The sequence below is a fragment of the Lingula anatina genome, chromosome 7, assembly GCF_051362555.1.
Source record: "Lingula anatina isolate TDL-2025a chromosome 7, LinAna3.0, whole genome shotgun sequence".
Taxonomy (NCBI): domain Eukaryota; kingdom Metazoa; phylum Brachiopoda; class Lingulata; order Lingulida; family Lingulidae; genus Lingula; species Lingula anatina.
The window spans coordinates 5,057,710-5,076,187 of NC_141773.1; the positions used below are offsets into that span (position 1 = coordinate 5,057,710).

Genomic DNA, 18,478 nt, shown 5'->3' on the forward strand with positions numbered 1-18,478 from the left:
CATCTGTCCTTTTCCTCTGACAATAAAACCTGAAATGTCAGGAGCATGGGAAAAATAAACACATTCCAGCACTAGGTTTGTTGATAACTAGAAGAAATACAATGCGAGTACAATGGTAGTGTTTCCTGTCAACAGGTCAATTACACTGATATAACAAAGTGCATAGGAAATATTGAATGCTGTCTATTTGCCCAATTTCTTTTTTCCCTTTCTTCACAACGTAATCACACGTGTGCATACAGCCATGGATGCATGCACATACACAGTTACATATATTCAACTTCTCATCTTTGCCTTCTATATTGTTTCACCTGCTTGCTCTCTCTTCTTTTCCCTTTCTCTCTCAACTTCTCTCTCTCTCTCTCCCTCTCCCTCTCTCTCGTACAAAATATAATATACAAAAGAGGAATCTTCTCTGCCACCTTAAGTATATCTTATTAACTGATTCAGCAATGTCAGGAGAAGATGCTCACCTCCTTCCTCACACTGATACTTCCTCTGTTAATCTGAGCACTCATTCAAGTTTCAAGTAGCCATTAAAGAACTTCAGAACAACCGAAGGGTCTACATCACATTTTACCTAACAACTACTCATTACTGGAATTATTCACTCAATGATCACAGGTGTAAATTTAGCAAATGACTGTGAAGGCAATCAATGGTTAAAGATAGGCCCTTTTCATACTGAACAGTTTATTTTAGGGATAAAGCTGTACTTTGATGGGATAACAACTGTTCATTTTGGCCAAAAAATGGATTTTCCTAGGATAAATGAGTTTTCCCATACTTACTAATGGTTAGTGATCCCATTCCAACATTTAACGTTAGCCCGTTTTTTTAAATTATTATTATTATATTTAAAGTTTATTTAAGAGAGTAGCCATCTATGGAGGTCACATGCTGCGATGGCAAGCACAGCTTCCAAAATGCCCCCCCCCCCTTTTGATGGTAAAAAAGAATTCATTTAAGTGTTATGAGATACAAGAAAAAATTCAACATCAATCTGATATTGCCTTCAGTCTACACTGATGTCATGCTTTTTTTCTTTAGTTACTGAAGATGTTGTCATAAGTGAGTTACTTACACAAGTGCTGTATCCTGTTAGTCTTGGGAGAAATCTGGGCAGTATGTGGAAAAACTGGAAAAGAAGGAGAAGGTATTCAGTCAATCAATAAGTTCATTGCTTTCACAGCAATAACAGCTGTGGTATGTATTGAAGTAACACGATCAAATCTTAATTTTTTCATAAGCTGGAATTAATAGGCATGAAAACTGCTTAACTTGAATCTTTGCATAAACTGAACATTTTTTTCTTGGGGAGGGGGGGGGTATTGTCAAAGTCCTACCTGTTCCTTTTTTTAAAAAAACATTGATCTGTATTAGTCCTATGAAACATACATCTGTCACTTTTCAACATTTTCTAAAGGGGATTTATCGATAGAATTTCCAAGAATTTCACACCGTTTTGTGACAGATGTAGGATTCCTCTGTTATCAACCTCAGGCTTATTTATTTCTCTCCATGTATCAGTGATAAATTACACACATCAAAATCCTCACTCCTTCACATACCCCTAGTGACATAATATGTAAAAGAAGCAGCTTGTTGCAACAGAATTATTAGCTATTAATCAGCACTGTTTTCTGTCGCAATACGATAAGGAAAAACACCTCTCCGTGCAACAGAGGTATCTCAAGGACATGGTGGTTGTATCTGTCAATTACAGAATTGGGTGTTGGGGAAGTTCTATACCAGTGAACAGTTGACAGAAACTGGTGAACAGATAGTACCTGCATCTGTAACCAAATGGCACAACTACCTATTATTTGAACTTTCAGAAAAAACACCTTCTAGTAAGTATGTGCTACAACTATTTTTTCTTCTTTTTTTCAAAAAAAAAATAAATAATAATAATAATAATAATAATAATAATAATAATAATAATAATAATAATGGTGGATTCAGTTCCTGTTCTTTACAAACTAGAGAGACAAGGCTATGTTGAGAGCAAGGGCACCTGCAACACAGTCTCCTATGAAAAAGTTAGCTATTTTCAATCTAATGAAGGGACAACACCCACTTTATGCAATTCCCACTCTCAAAACTTCTCTGAGATCATGAGGCCGACATGTCATATGTAGTAGCCATTCCAGACTGGCACATGTCACTCTTTGTCAGGGGGCGGAGACTGGGGTCAATGGGCAGGGCCAGGAGGAAGAGAGTGGGGTCAGGGGAATGGAGACTGGGGTCAGTGGGCGGAACCAGGAACCAGAGACTGGGGTCAAGGGGTGGAGACTAGGGTCAGGGAATGGAGACCGGGGTCAGGGAGGGATGGGATCTGGATCAGGGGGAGATGACATAGAAACAATGATAAGGCACAGTTCACAGAGTTAGCTGGACCTCCTCAGACCCTGCAGGGGATGCCAAAATGTGGTGTGGGGGTACAAGCTGCAGGAACCTAAGGGACTGGAGAGGGAGACCTGTGAGATGGGAGAACCTTATATTTGTATGATTTTGATCTTCTCTTTTAGTGTATTACCTCTCTCTCTCTCTCTCTCTCTCTCTCTCTCTCTCTCTCTCTCTCTCTCTCCCTCTGTTGTGTGTATGTGCGTATATGCATGAGTACCTGCACGCACACGTACTCTAACACAAACCAGTCGGGCAACACATCTGTCCCTCTGTCACACTACTTTTCTATTCTCTATGTGCCTGTTTTACGATTTGCTTGGATCCTGATGTCAAATGGCTCTTCAACACCAGCCACAAGAACAGTTGCTCAATTATCAACATACAAAAATAGAAAACAGATTCTGTATCATAACTTCCTATTGGTCTCACAGAGAGAAAACCCAGGGTTCAAGCACACAGAATTATTCTCTTTGGGACACGGAGATTAATCTAAGACGTTTGCACCGAATCACCCCTTCTCATATCACTTCTTATGGCAGGCACACTTCAATGTAGAAAGATAGGGAAATTGCTGCAATTTCTGTACTAAAACACTAAATCATCAGGAAACAGTGATACCTGACCTATGACCTACGGTCACATGACCCTCTGCTACCAGGGGGCACTCTGTATCAAGAGATGTCAATTTTCCGAAATTTCTTACAGTATTCCCACCGATTTCGAGTTGTTTGCACCAATGAACCTTTCTACCTAAAAGTGCAACATTTAAAGGGTTTCTTGATCAAATTAATTATGAATATGGAAACAAGTGACTGTGTGACCTACAAAAACAATGAACATTTGTTTCTCTTTTCCCTTTTTCAGACCATTTTTTTTTCGATACATTAAATGATAAGCAAATTAAAAAAATGATCAGCATTTAAGAAATTCGAGAGCAATATCTGCCATTAATAGTCAAGAGTGAAAGCCAAGAGCTGACTTTCAGTGGCTTTAATCACCATCTGTGAAAGATGTTATATTCCAGCCACTTTGATTTTTAATAATTTCATCATTTCTACATATATATATATTCTTTTTATCTTCTAATACAATTTGAGGGTGCTAACAACTGAGCATTTATATTGGCAATCCCCTATAATAACCACAAAAAATAATGTAACTGAGCAAAAAAATGACGTTTTTAAGCAGTATTTGTTAAAGGACAAAGGACAAAGAAAAAGAAAATTAAATCATCATTACTAGTCATCCAGAATTTAACAGACATCATAAAGACCTACAGTATGTGATTCGTGATACACCTATCTCATGTTTAATTATTTGTCGATTTAAAAAAACAAACAAACATGTACACTCATGTTATCAAACTGAAATGAACTTGACAATGGAGAAACTTCAAAGAAAAACAATAAATAAATGTATAAATTACCAGTGCAAACCTATTAATAAACAGCATACACAATGCACTAAAAACAATGTAATTATGAAAGGAAATATCAACTCTGCAGGAGCTGATAACGGTGTCTCTCTCCCATCTTTCCAGCAGTACATCACGTCCTAGCTTCACTCCCTCCCCCATACCGAGGAAGTTATAGAGGTTCAAGTGGGAGGAAATCATCGCCCAGCAGTATCAAGAGTTGATTCTGAGAGCTCTGCACCGACTCACCTTGTCAAACATCACCAAATCTAACAGCTCTTCTCTCGCATATGCCAACCTGGCACAAATCTGTGCTCGTTGTATCATTTTAGTGCTTAATTTGTATGTTTTTTTTTGGATCTTTTTCTCATAGTTTCCTTAAAAAGAACTGAAAACTTTTTTCTCTGGGTCCTGGTTGTATTCAAACCATTCTAGACAACTGACAGGCCTCCATTTTCATCATGGACATGAAAATCTTTAAAAGATGTCAATCAATATTTCTCTGATCATAGCACTTGCAGCCAAAAGCTGATCACATACAATAACAAATGAGTATGAATGTTGTTGAAAAGGTCTGCTTGCTTCCATATTTCACGATTTTGGTCCTTTTAATCTGGCTGTTTGCCTACCTGAAACCTCTTCAATAGGCAAGTGTCACAAAAAATTTTTGGTTCCTATGGGCCATGGTACCTATGCAACATACCCCCTCCCCTTAACACCAATATCCACTACACCTTTCAATTCTAAATAAAATGTTAAGCAATCTTGTTTTCTCAATCATACTGTTTTAGCTTAATCTGGTTTTGAACTTGTATGACACTTTTTCCAGGTCTGTTGTTGGGTCGGTTTTGGGGGATACTTTGAACAAACTGCCTTTTTAAAAGGAAAAAAGGTCTGCCCTGAATCCAAATTTTGATCTTGTTTCTATGCCATCAAAGTGAATAGTTACGCCTTTTCAGAAAAAAAAAAACAAAACCTCCTTTGAAATTGCTGGCTACAGGTCTATTTTCAGTTCAAGAAATCATCGCTTTACATTTATAATGTCTGCTGTATCAGACATAGATAAAGAACAGCCATTTTGGCCAGAACAGGTAGCTTCTAGTCAAATTCAGATCTAGATTCTACACAACATACCTCAGTCCATTAATGAGTTAAAAAACAGTTTTCAGAAATAGAACCTTGAAATTATTGGCTACAGGACTACTGTAGTGTATAGATGCCACAACAAGCCTGATATAAACTTGAAAAGCTGAATAGTTTCTTCTGTGGAGTTAAATCAAATATTAAAATATTCATAACTAGAAACAATAATGGCAATTATGATAAATATCAAAAGATATTCCAGTATCACTTACAGATCAATTCCACAAAATAGAAACAAAAACTAAATGACTAACCTGGTATTTTGCCTTCAGCCAGTCAAGTATGGGTACTTCCAAAGAAAATATCTGCAATCTAAAACGAAAAACAGAAACTTAACAACAATACCATAATTCTACTTCACAAACAATATCGCCGCATATTACCCCTACCAAATAGGCTCAGAATCAGCTGTAAAAACAATCAAAATTTTTACATGCAATATATCTTTTCAAGCAAGCCATATTCAATGTGTTTTTGATAAGTAAAAAGCCTTATTCCGAACCCATTACAACCATTTAAATTCCTCTCTGAACTCGGAGGATTGCTCCCCCACTTGGCTTTCGTTAACTTTTTCCTTCTTCTGAATAAATTCTGATGACGAGGAGCTAGTTTCTGATTAGAGTTGAAAAACCCAGACTGGTGTTTGTCTATAATCAAGGTTTTCTTAAGAGTATTTAAAGAAATAGTTTTTCTTTTTTTTTTTTTTTTTTTTTTGCATTAATTTGGATGGGGTATGACTAACGCAGTAACACCTGTGGTTAAATAGTTTCATTGGTTTTTAGAAGTTGCTTATAACTTTGAATTCTGGATACCAGTAATAAAACTGAAACGGTACTCAGTGTGCGTGTGTGTGTGTGTGTGTGTGTGTGTGTGTGTGTGTGTGTGTGTGTGTAAATGCATGTCTTTGTATTATCACATTTGTGTGCATGCAGTATTATAAATGTTCAAAATGGGCATGCATTACACCAATAGCAAAACCTATTCCTTCAGACACTTACATGCTTCAGATGCAGCAAAACTGTCAGAAATGTAAAAACAAATCTTCTATACCATGTGGCCCAACCTGCAAAGAAAGAGATAACATTTTTAATTATCACTGCCAAAAAATACATTTGGTTAAACCATTTTGAAATGTAACCAATTTATATCATTTGGGTACACCTTGTGTCAGTAGTTCATGTCAAAGAGGTCTTATATCTATCTGGATGTCACTCACACCTGTCATGGCTGAAAATGATCAGTACAGGACACATCAGTAGGTCTTAACTTGGACAATTCATATACGGTCATGCGTCTCACAGCACTACCCTAAATAACTAACACATCAAAAGTAATGCACAACAATCATAATGGTCATATCCTAAATCTATAATACCTTCACTGAAAGCTTGCAACCAACAGAAACAAATTTAAAGAAGCCTTCAATGAGACAACTTTATGACAACAAACAAGGGTTCTCTGACTCACCTCCACAACCAAATTACGCTCTACCTGACCAGTCATAACATCTGCCTGAAAACTACCTCTATCCCTCTCCCGTGTCCTATCGCCTGGGGTGCATGCTTCATACGACCATTATCTACTTGTTCATCTTGTACGACAACAAAACACCTATAATTTGGGGCTGAATGTTGTACCAGAAAAAAAAAAGAAATTCACAAGATTTTCTTTAAAAACTGGGACCCTACAGCTTGGATGGTTGTTCTGACTGTACATATGATGGCTAGATAATAGCAACAGATTTAAGAAGTGAATCGATAGCAGGTGTAGGTACACTATAAATATTGTCCATTTATAAAATGATTGTGACACTTTTGGGAAACCTAATACTGCCCTGCAGGTTTTTTATGTTTATTACTATTCTGACTGATTTATTTTTAGTTCTGATTTAAATTTTTCCAATTTATTCCATTTAATATTTCATTGCAATAATCTAATGCATCAAAACCAATTCAAACCTTTCCTGCTTTTAACTCAAATACAAAAGCCAATTCATGTAATTATCACTACATTATTTGTAAGTGTACATGCATGTATTCCTGTGTACTCAAGTGTTTTGTTTGTATTGGATCTACTGTTTATTGCCACATTTTCCTGAATAAACAAACAAAAAACCTGGAAGATGGATAAATTTAACAATGCACACTTAACACCTTCAAACTAGCTTGTTAATCCAAGCAGATCTTTTGAAATTCTGATGGCACCTCTATTGCTTGCACTACCTGAGCCAAGTTGACAGAAGTTTACCGATTCCCCAAACAGAATACACAACTCCCCAAGGGCTTAAGCTCAACCCTCACCCACCATTTCAATGCCACCCAGGGTCTACTACCATTTGTATCTCCCCCACACTCTGTCATCCTACCCTTCATTGTCCTACCACTTGTAAAATCTCTACCAGTATCTCCTATACAAATCAGTTTCTTACTTCAGCACCGACACACCATATACTTCACACTGTCAGAGCATAGCTTTCTAATGTCAAAACCCGCAAGAGGGTGCAAAAAAAAAGGAGAAATTGTGCTATTCACAACCCGATGTTATTATATCCAATGTGCCCCATCCAAAGACTGTGATTGTTTTAATATAAAAAGAAAAAGATTCCCCCACCGTTTCACGTGGCTGTGCCTCCAATTGTTTTGTATGTGCAGACAGGATAATGATGATAAATTACGTGTAGAAACAGTTACGAGTTACAAGTCAATACAAAATGAGGACTGCCTATTAGGGAAACGCTCCAGCTCCCCCGGCCATTATTGAGTGATTTTGGTAGCTTCTCCTATTCAGAAGGTAGATGTTGAATTTTCATGTTTTACAACAGGTCGCATTTAAGGTGAAGGCACGTCAATATTGTACACGATATGCACAATTTCTTTCATCCTGCAATAAGCTTGGATTGCAGTTTTGGTTTTCATGTACTTTTTTATTGTGTTCAAAAAGTCTTTTTTTTTTTTACAAAAAGAAAAAAGCACATGCACCTAGACTTTTAACTTCTTCTAACAAGTGATGCAACAAAATTTGAATTTAAAAACATTGGATTTTTTGACAAATTGCCCCTTTTCACTATAAAGATATTTATGGCAATTTATGTCAGATGCTATCCTGAATGAAATAAGTAAATATAAATGTCTATGCCTAATTAAATGTCTACATATATACATAATTCATTGAATTTATTTCTTCAATTTGAAAGCAAAATTACCAATTTCATAAACTTTTGTAGTTCACTGTAGATAAAAGAAGTATCTAAATCATTCACAATGGCTGCGACTGGTACAAGTTATAGTCAATAACCCTGCTTGTAACTCTAACTTGGGTGTAACAATTTGGGTTTGATCCATGTGCAATGTTGTGCAAGTGCTGATAAGGCAGTGTATGTAGACTCTCGTCTCCACAGTCTGCAAGCTTTAATGAAGCCGACGTAATAATCTGAGCTTTTTTTCCACTTATTTTGGCACAGCGGTTGTTTCGTCATCTTATTACAGTTGGTAACAACATTATTTTTTTATCTTCCTAACATGTCACAAAAATAAAGAAAACATTCTGAGTATCCCTGACCTCTATTATCAAATGATTAATATAATAACCAATACAGATTGGTGAATAGTTACATGGCGAAATCTGACTTGAAGTTGTTTTTTATTTCAAACAGAACTTAATACAACATATCCACTCAAACTACAATGATCAGAAATCCAAGCTTGAATTGCAATATATTCTGTTCCAAAGTTTGCACATAGAGCATTGCAGATCTTTACACAATTCCATCATTAACTTTATCACTATCTTAAGGGTTATCCATCTTCATCAACAGTTTCACAAAGTCTACAAAAAGTAGACATTTTCCAGAATCCCCCCCCCCCCATCCCACTTCAGATATTACAAGGTGAAAAGCTTATAATGATGAACTTTGACAGCAATTTGGATCATCATTTTTGTTCTTTTTCAAAAGCCTACCAAGGGGATGTTTTGATTCCCCCAGCCATCCCTACCCCATTGTGTTAGTTGTGATAATGTATCAGAGAGTGCAATGTGTTGGGATGAGATAAAAAAACTCAGTATTTCAAAACAAAATCTTCCCCTCTTTCTCCCTCATGAAAAGACAACATGCACTGTGATCAAAGTAGAACAATGTTAGCCAACCTGGGGCCGGTTTCACAAAGCAGTAGTTAGTTAGAACAACTAACTACTGAACTACCTCGCTAACGAGCAAACTTAGCGATTTTCAAGGGGTGTTTCACGAAGCAGTAGTTAACTTATCGCTAAGTTCAGTCGTAAAGTTCGGTCGCTAGTTCTCTCGTTACTCACCGTAGTCTCGAAACCGTCTGCCGGAAGTGGAACTCTTGCGTAAAAGTGTCACGAAAGCACTAACTCTCCAATTTTTGGTGGCTGGAAATGCATAAGAACGTCTGCTTGGAGGTCGTCGTAAAGAATTTCTACCACCTTTTTGCCGCTCTTTTTGTCACAGCTAGGCGCAACCTCTCGTAAATTGCATCATCGTGTGTATATTCTAATAGATTCTGCCTTTCATGAAAACGTCGTAGTCTACGTTGCCGTCTGGCGGTACGGTTAGCAAGAAAGGTAGCCGCCATATTGGATACAAAGACAAACGACAGACAACGGTAACTAAGCAACCTTTTTATTTCGCTCATTACGCATGCGTACGATGAAACTCTAGAGTTAGCGACTGGTCTGACCAGTCGTTAAATATCCATGGTAACAACGAGACAATAACGAGCGAGAGAACTAGCGACTGCTTCGTGAAACGGCACTCTAACTAGCGAGAGGCTAACTACCGATCGCTAACTAACTACTGCTTTGTGAAACCGGCCCCTGATGTTTTTTTTTAATATTTTAACAAATTAGAATGAAGCTTTGCCAATAGAAAATGACAACAAAACAAGAATAAACCATATCCAATGTATCCCCAATCCTATGATGAATAGAGTTAATCTTTTAAAATATTGCAATAATTCCATTACTGATATTTTGAGCAAAGTTAAGGGTGAGTTTTTTTTTTTTTTTTTTTTTTTTGCATTCAATTTTTTACACTGCTTAATTACCATGTCAAGATTTCATTGCTAACTTATAATGAACTGTCTCTATAGAGTAGTTCCAATACCATTCAGGGATTGAAATACATTGTTCGATACAGCTTAAATTTGAGTAAAAATGCTGTTCAAACTGGCGTCTCCACACTTTTGTTCAGAATGCGTAACTAAAACTCTGTCAACAAAATATTTCAAATGATAAAAATACTTAACAGCTTATAGCAGTGAAATGGAGTCGACAAAGGAATTTGACATATTTTTCTTCCTATAAGACTTGGTACAAAACTCTCTGCCAATTCATGCTATACACTAAGTTTCACAAAAGGGATCAGTTCTCTCCCTTTTCAAATGTTACTAATGTTACACTACTTTGGCATATATACTAAATCAATGAAAACAGCATCTAAAAAAAGGTTTACTGAAAACAAACTATCAGCACACCTACTAAATCTTTCCAAATCTGCCACAGAGGAGAACTCTAACAGTTGTTCTTCTTTACGAGATATAATCTATACAGTCAATATACTTACTCTTTTAGGTACTTTAGAACTGCAAACACGATCCCAATGTTGAAACTGCGGCACTCACATCACACCACCAACCAATCCAAAAGGCATTTCAACTACTGTCTGACAGGTTGCCATGGTAACCACATTTTTTGAATCAACCGAGGAATGAAGACTTTATGCTTCGCACCTTTGCGCCTTGTCAGTTTTGATGATTTGACTCGGAGAAAGCCAGCAGCTTATCGCTGATACAAAATTGTGCCCAGCTTGGTAACTATGGCAACCTGGTTTCAGTTTCCATGGCGCTAGCAACTCCTGATTAGCCACAGCCTGGCTGTAATTTGGCCCAAGTGGCTGCAGGCCCCGTTTTATCCAAATATTTTTACAGAGTCCTGCCCATCACAATTGATTGCTGACATAGGCCTAGAAAGGTTACAAATGTTTGCGATTGCCTTACTCTCAAGAAATCAGATCCTTCGGGTGTGTAAAATACCCTTGCCCTTGTTCAGCAGGGTGGGGTTGTGTTAAGAAAAGTATTTTAGTTTCCCCTACTTTCCATTTTCTTTATGTATATATTCAAATTATACAAAAAGAGCAAGATTTTTTTTTTAATTTGTCTAAAATATAATGAATTACCAATGCACTTAACACTTTACTCCCTCTCTCTCTCTCTCTTTCTCTCTCTCTCTCTCTCTCGTTTGCTTCCTTAGCTATATAAAACACTTGCTCAAAGTTTCTTCTGAACATCTCAAATGTTTCAGGTATTTTATCTTTCCACTTCTGAGGAGCAGCCACTAGCCACAGGGAAGAAAATCATGTCTTGATTTTCCTAATAACCCAAGGGGCAGAGTCATATGTCAATTTTCACTAATCCAATTTACTACATCTTTCAAAAAAAAAAAAAAAAAAAAAAAAAGGCGGGAGTTTTTTTAGATTTGTATGCCAAGCCACTTTAGCATCTACTTCAAAAGCATTTACAATTGCAATTTTCTTTCTACATAAAATTCAAGCTGCTATTGTGCTATTATTGCCCCAAAAGAACTGCAGGCAGCAAGCATGCCGAAGACAAAATTTTAAATGGCTGTTCTTGGAATGAATTACAATTGTTTAAGTAAGACAGCAGTCTTCAGTCACTATATAAATACCAGTATAATTCACAGATTCAATATTTATTTTTCAATAAAAATCTGTTTCAACTTGACAAATTTCCATTTGGACTCTTATACTCCAAAGAGGAAACATAAAAGCTGGAAATATCGTCATTTCATTGTTGTTCAATTTTCCTTTTATCTCTCCATCAAATCACTGCAAATCTTCTGCAATGACTGTTGACAGATAGGAGAGTTTCATTGTTTTAATAACAATACCAAGGCTACCAGACATCAATAGGGAGGATTCCCCTAAAACTGAATAAACAACACAGCTTAACACGCGCTTAAAGAGAAACATTGCCAACTCTTACCCTTTCTTACTGTTCTCCAAATCTAAGGGCGTATTCCCATAGATTTTAGATCTATCTATCCCCGTGGGGAGTCTCACTAGATTACTGTCAGATAATCCGGCTTAAGCGTCTGCCCCGCCTACTACAAGCTGTAAGGGGGTAATTCACTTTGGCTGACCGCTTGGCTGATAAGCTATTAAGCGTGAACCCCCAGGGAATTAGGTCAATCTAGTTTGGATTGATCTAATCTCTGGGAATGGGGTCTAAGAGTGCATACAGAACAGCAGACTAACAGATCTAGGGATCAAATATGGCGACCCACCTAAAAACTTTCCACTTATTTCTCTATTAGACACTGAATAGATTCTCTGCGGGTATTAAGCAACAAGCATTCAAGTGGGTCGGCCATATTTAATCCCAAGATCCATTACTGTACCCCGCAGGGACGATGTGTGGGGAGGCGTGTGAGAGGCGGAGAGACTATTAAAAGATTAGGCGGTTTTTCTTTCATGTACGTCCGCCATTTTTAGTTCTCAGGATTTGTAAAGCCTGGCTCAATTCGTTGAGAATGCGGCCTTAGTCTGCTGTTCTGAACGTGCTATAATGGAACACTTTACTGCATCCCAACAAGACGATGGGGTCAGGACATTGCAAATCTTTATTTTTCAGAACAATCAAGGATACAGATACACAGTTAAAAAGAACGAATAAACAATGCAATGGTTTTAAAAACAAACACAAAAATATAATCAAAACTGAAGTGTTTAAAAAAAAACAACAAAGGATTGGAAAATGTGACCATGAACCAAACTTGGCAATTGGTAAGGCAAGTGTGACGCAAAATGAGAAAATGAAAGAAAAAAGTCAAGGAGGATTTCAAAAAATCTCAAAAGGCTAATCATTTTGTAAGTGCTAAAAGAAAATGGCTTCTTCCTTCATGCTCATGACTAACACTTCTCCTCATTTTTACACATTTCACAACCAGCAGTTAAACTCATTTCAGGAAACTTTCAATAATTTCAGAACCAGAGCAGTATTCAGAAACCTTTTAAAAACTTAGCACACTTCGACCGTTTACACAATAAATCACAGTCCTAAGCCCCCTTACACCTGGGATGCTACGAAGACGCTGATTCCATTTTGCAGGCTATTATTGCACGGTTCTGAGAAGAAAGTCATATTTCACAGAGAAGAAGCAAGAACAGTCGCACTTCCAACTTGTGGTTAAAAGAGTTTTTAAAAATCTGAATTATTGCTTTCTCACAAAAATGGACCCAACTTGATCCATCTATGGTGTTGTAAGTGTAAATGCAGCACAGCACTTGTTAAAATAACACATGGCTAGGAAACAAGATCAGTCCTTACATGATTTTACCAGAACAGTAGGAACAGTTACTCTTTGCACACCATACCCCTATTTCTGTGAGATCAAATGAAAAACTTTCTCACCCTCTCTATAAAACATTTTAGGCAGATGTCATATTCATGACTTTAGATCACAGTAGTGTATAGTTCACCCTGATTTCAAAACCAGATATGTAAACTACACATATATAAATATCCGATCTTTCAAAACCAGGTACTTTCCTGGTTTAGATCTGGTTTACAGAAAAACTGAACTTGAACCAATAAGTAAAATCAGCCTTCTGAAGCTCTTATGCTTCTGCTTCGCCAATACCAACCTGATATGCTTTAGAAAGAAAAACAAAAACAACAAGATATCAAACCTTATTTCAGAAATATTTCTAATAGTATGTAACAATGTTTAGTGTCACTGATCACTAATGTACAGTTCTTCTTTTCGATCTTTACATACAGCATTACAATACTTTCAACTTCTGGAGTAAAAAACAAACTAATTGCTCATTACACTACTCAAAAAATGTTCTACTTCTTATATTGTCCTCTGTTGTTGTTGGCATTTTTTTTCTTCTTTTTTAATCACTAAAATGGCAAAACATGTCTGTTCTCATTGAGGCCTATTCCCAAACAAACCCTGCCTCCGTATCTGTCACTGGATATTTCTCCTTTAGGAACCAGCAATCAATGCAAACAAACTGCCTTGAACAATGTTAATTTTAGAACCCAGTTGTCACTTTCAATCCCTTCCAAATCCTAAGTAACAAGCAGCGAAAATAAGTGGTATTCACAGAAAACCTGCCATTTTCCCTAGAGGTGAATTTGCCATGATAAAAAAGGTTAACGAAGGGATCTTATCACAGACCACTTGGTGGCTAGAAGACTAAACCTGACAGCACTGGCTGCCAAAGTTTCCATACATCTCGCTGGAGTATCATAATTACCAATTTCACTGGCAACGGGTGAGCACCTAACTTGCCATAGTTAATGATATTGCTAATTTGAAAATGTTACAGCTGTTTTGTTTTTGATGTTTTTTCCCAATCTTTTTTTTTTTTTTTTTTTGTAAGCTGCAGTCTGACATGCATGTTGCTCTTAATAGTTGTCCCGAAATGAAAATGTGAAAACAAGCTGTTCATTAGCGACCCATTATAACTGTAAAGACTTGTATACATTCACTTCTGAGGGAAGATCAAACATTTAATGTTTCGTAAATTGAAAAAAATTTAAATAAGTCATTAAGTCATAGGAAAATTAGAATGATATTTCTGAAACAAAAGACAAACATAAGTTTTAAAAAACAAATTTGAGAGAAAGACCAAATCCTTTTTTTTTTTTTTTTGCTTCAGAAAACACTGCCAACTTTTACAGAAATAAAATTTTGGCAAGAAATGGTTCGAGACTTTTTTCTTTCCAACACCAGTGCTTCTTCTTTCCTCAATTCTCTTAGATAACTAAACAACCATTCCCACATGTCCCCTTGGTGCCCTGTACATATATGATATTTGCTGAGGTGCATAAATGTTTTTGCAGCAATTAGATAGGGTATATTAGATTAGAACTAACTGACGGATGGTGGAAAAAGATTAGGAGAAAAAAAATTACCCTGCCAAGTAGAAAAGAATAGAGCATCCTACCAGAAATTTTCTTAAGACTTTTCTTGTTTTCCATATTTGATTTTTTTTTTCATTTTCATTATATTCCTTATGTAACATCAGATATCTTTTATTTACTTTCCGTCTTTGTAAATATGAAACATTTTCAGTCATAAACAAGGTAAATGTTTAGGTTCCAAGTTGCATAATCCAATTCCACGTCTCTCAACTTTTATCCCACCGTCCTCCAGAAATACTCGCGCTAATAGATCAAATTCAAAAGGTGTTTAACTGTTATTTTAGCGCAGTTGTTTTCCAACACCTTGATAATTCCTCTCACAACCTACCTAAGCCTCTTCTGGAAGTTTATAATACCTTAAAGAACTGAAAGCGGAGACGACACGAGCCAATAAAACCAATGGGTTTAGACATTCAGCTGACTAATTTTATTGATAACGTCTTGAACTGGGTTTGAAAAATGATCTGGTTAAAATGGGAGTTAGAACGTCAATTGGTTATACAGGTGAAGTTTGGGTTGTTCTTCAGTTATAAATAAAACACTGAAATGCTTATTTAGCTGAAAGAAAAAATTGTCAAATTGTTTGCCAATACCTTAATTTTTTTTTTTACACTAAATAATAACTCTGAAAGTTAGCAAAGCTTATAAAATTTTCTGTATTGGTTTTTCAACTAAATAAATATTAATTTTTGAAAACGTTCTGAAATTGCTTGGGTTTTGTTTCACCAATTATAATGTAAAAATGACCATTAAATATTGGGGCAATGAAAAATATACAGGTGCTATGTCATTATATTCTTTTATCATTAAAAAATGGTCCAAAGTGAAAATTTTCTTATTTTTATTCTAAACAATTCAAGCTCGCTCCATCCAATCAGCAGAATCAGTTTATTAGCAAACTCATTCTTACGTTTATATAATAGCTAAGCATTTTACTATTTTAAATGACACTGTGACGTGTTTTAGTTTAAATCAGATTTGTGAAAGAGCAAATTCCCTTGTTATTTCTCCTGGCTGAAGATAACTAAGGTTAGACAACTAACACTGTAACCCGCTGCTAGCTCCTCACACATGACACCGGGAAGATCGACCAAAAACAACGAGAAGTCAAAATAATGAGGTTACCGTAAACTAAAAAAATAGCACACAGAATTGACAACATGGCTTCCCCCTCGTGTTGTCCGTAAACGCTCATGACAAGTTAATTATATGCAAGAAACCTGCCGATCCTCTTACCAGTATTGTTGTATCTGTTGGCAAACTAGATCTTTTACACTGGCTCATAGTCAACAGAATGATAATTTGAGATTTTGAAATAATCAACATGCGAGTGCTTGTTCGTACCAATCGCATATCAGTATAACTACTGGGGTAGCACTAACACTCGCCAATTTAGCCAAATGCTAAATCTGACATAAGTCGGCTAAACAAAAAATGGTTGATTTGACTTGTTTTAGTCAAATTTAAACTGTTTGGAGTAATAAGTGATGAAAAAGTAGTGATTTGGCTGAGAGAAAAAAATTGCCAGCGCTACCCCAGGACTTATTATACTAATTTCATGACACTGACAAAAATATGAACGAACAACTTACAACTTAATTTATCATTTTTCAAATATATTATTTCATCAAGGCGATGCTACGTTAAATTGTCTGTTTTGGTCAAAAACTGAAAACTTTTGGAAATCAAATTCAAGCTATACCCGTTCTTACTTTTTTCCATTTATAAAAACCAGAAAAACAATGTTATTCCTTCTGTTATTTTGTCCACTACATCACTACATCCTTAGATTTGATTGTGAGTTCTCCATGCAATATTTGAAGTCATGAATAACTTGATTTCTTCCCTTATTTATCTACTGATAAAAGAATATTAGAATAAACATATGTAGTTAATAAACTTACTTGAAAATTAAATCAAAAACAACATGCACTGTATTCAACATTTCTTAGGCATTGGTAAATTATCGTAAGCTGTGAAGATATATTTACCTTTAAACTCACACACTTCTCTTCACTGTTCAGTCTAGAGAGGCGGGTCTTCTTCTAGGTAGTCTGAACAAACTTCTTCAAGCAGCAGTCTGAAACAGAAGTGATTTGTCACAGCTCTCTGCCTGATAATAAACAAAACTTGGAGGAAGCTGTTGACTCCCAAATGGTGCTGACACCTGTTGGCAATAAAACAAACCAATGGTGCAAAGTTGGCTTGGTAGGACCAATTAGCTGGCTGGAGTAAATCTTCAACTGAGGAAAATTTAACCTACAGACTATGACTGATATCAGTAGAGTATGTTACCAGAATCGAGTCAATGAGCAATTTCTGTTCTCATCCTTCATTTTTTTATTTTCTAAATTAAATGATATTCATTGACCTATTTTTTAATTTGTTAATTTTATTATTCATCAGCCAATTCATATTATTCATTGATTTATTAACTGATCTATTTATTCATTCAGTTATTTATCTATTTACTGACTTTTTGACTTACTTGGGATGCATTTTCTCAGTATGATCAATGTTCTTATTTTGCACCACTGATATATTATAAAACAGAAGTAATTCCTTCCTTCCTTTGTAAATTTCTAAAATGCCACATCATCTTCCTTTCATGTTTTTTTAGTATTCATATGTTTCTAATGACTTACTAAGTTAAGTCTAATATCCCAAGTCTGAATGTAACACAGCTTAAAAATTGAAACAAATGGCAAATGGGAAGACAAATGGCAAGCCCTCTCCTATTGAAATACCTCCCCAAAACAGTCGGGACAAAAAAATAGCAGGGGAAAAAAGTTAATCTTCTTTGAACCACATGATTTAGTACCCTCATATCCATAACTACATGGCTAAATGTCTTGTACTTTGCATACTCTACAAACCTCTGTGGGCATAAATCACGGCCTGTGCTGCTCTCTGAGCAATCTTCTATGGCAGCGTTCACACGTGCATCACTCGGTCCATTCCTTAGAACCATAGGCCGTATTCAGAACAGTGTAATAACTAGGCTGTGGGTCAAATATGGCAACCGACTAAAAAGCTTGTTGTCCAATCTGCTAATAGACACTGAAAAGATTCCCCGTAGAGAAGTATTCAAGTGGGTTAGCCATATTTGACCCTCGGACTTGTTAGTCAACTGTTCTAAATGTGGCCACACACGCATACTTTGATTTCATCTCACACCAGCAAAACACTGCCAGTGTGACAAAAATGGTTGTCCTAAGAATGGAAGTCTGGGGTACCATATATGATTAGTACAGGTTAGGGTTCATCAGAGTATTGGGATTTGTATCTTGGACGAATGTCACCTGTACAATGTAAGGGGAACGGGCTACGGTTCCTAGTGGATTACCATTCCTGTCACATGGGCTGAATATGAAGCAAAGAAACTCACTGGACTGATGCTGTGCAGAGATGAGTTGATTGCAATAATATAATACTACAATCACACTTACACCAGACTGTTCTGACATGAGACTTAAAATACATAATAGTAAATGCTGAGGTAATAACCAGCTTCTATCTACAGACACAACAATGTTACATG

General features: G+C 36.3%; 1 protein-coding gene across 8 annotated transcripts in view; it reads right to left on the minus strand.

Moving 5' to 3' along the window:
• The window catches only part of LOC106174354 (brother of CDO), a 134,603-nt gene that overhangs the window by 105,790 nt on the left and 10,335 nt on the right, over positions 1 to 18,478 (minus strand). For 7 of the 8 annotated variants that reach the window (XM_087018328.1, XM_087018330.1, XM_087018342.1 and 4 more), the window contains 4 exons: positions 16,929 to 17,017; positions 5,965 to 6,029; positions 5,221 to 5,278; positions 1,085 to 1,138 (listed from right to left, as the gene is read on the minus strand). The gene's annotated coding sequence lies outside the window, so the exon portion shown is untranslated. The remainder of the gene's footprint in view (positions 1 to 1,084; positions 1,139 to 5,220; positions 5,279 to 5,964; positions 6,030 to 16,928; positions 17,018 to 18,478) is intronic. The other variant, XM_087018329.1, reaches the window with a different exon arrangement.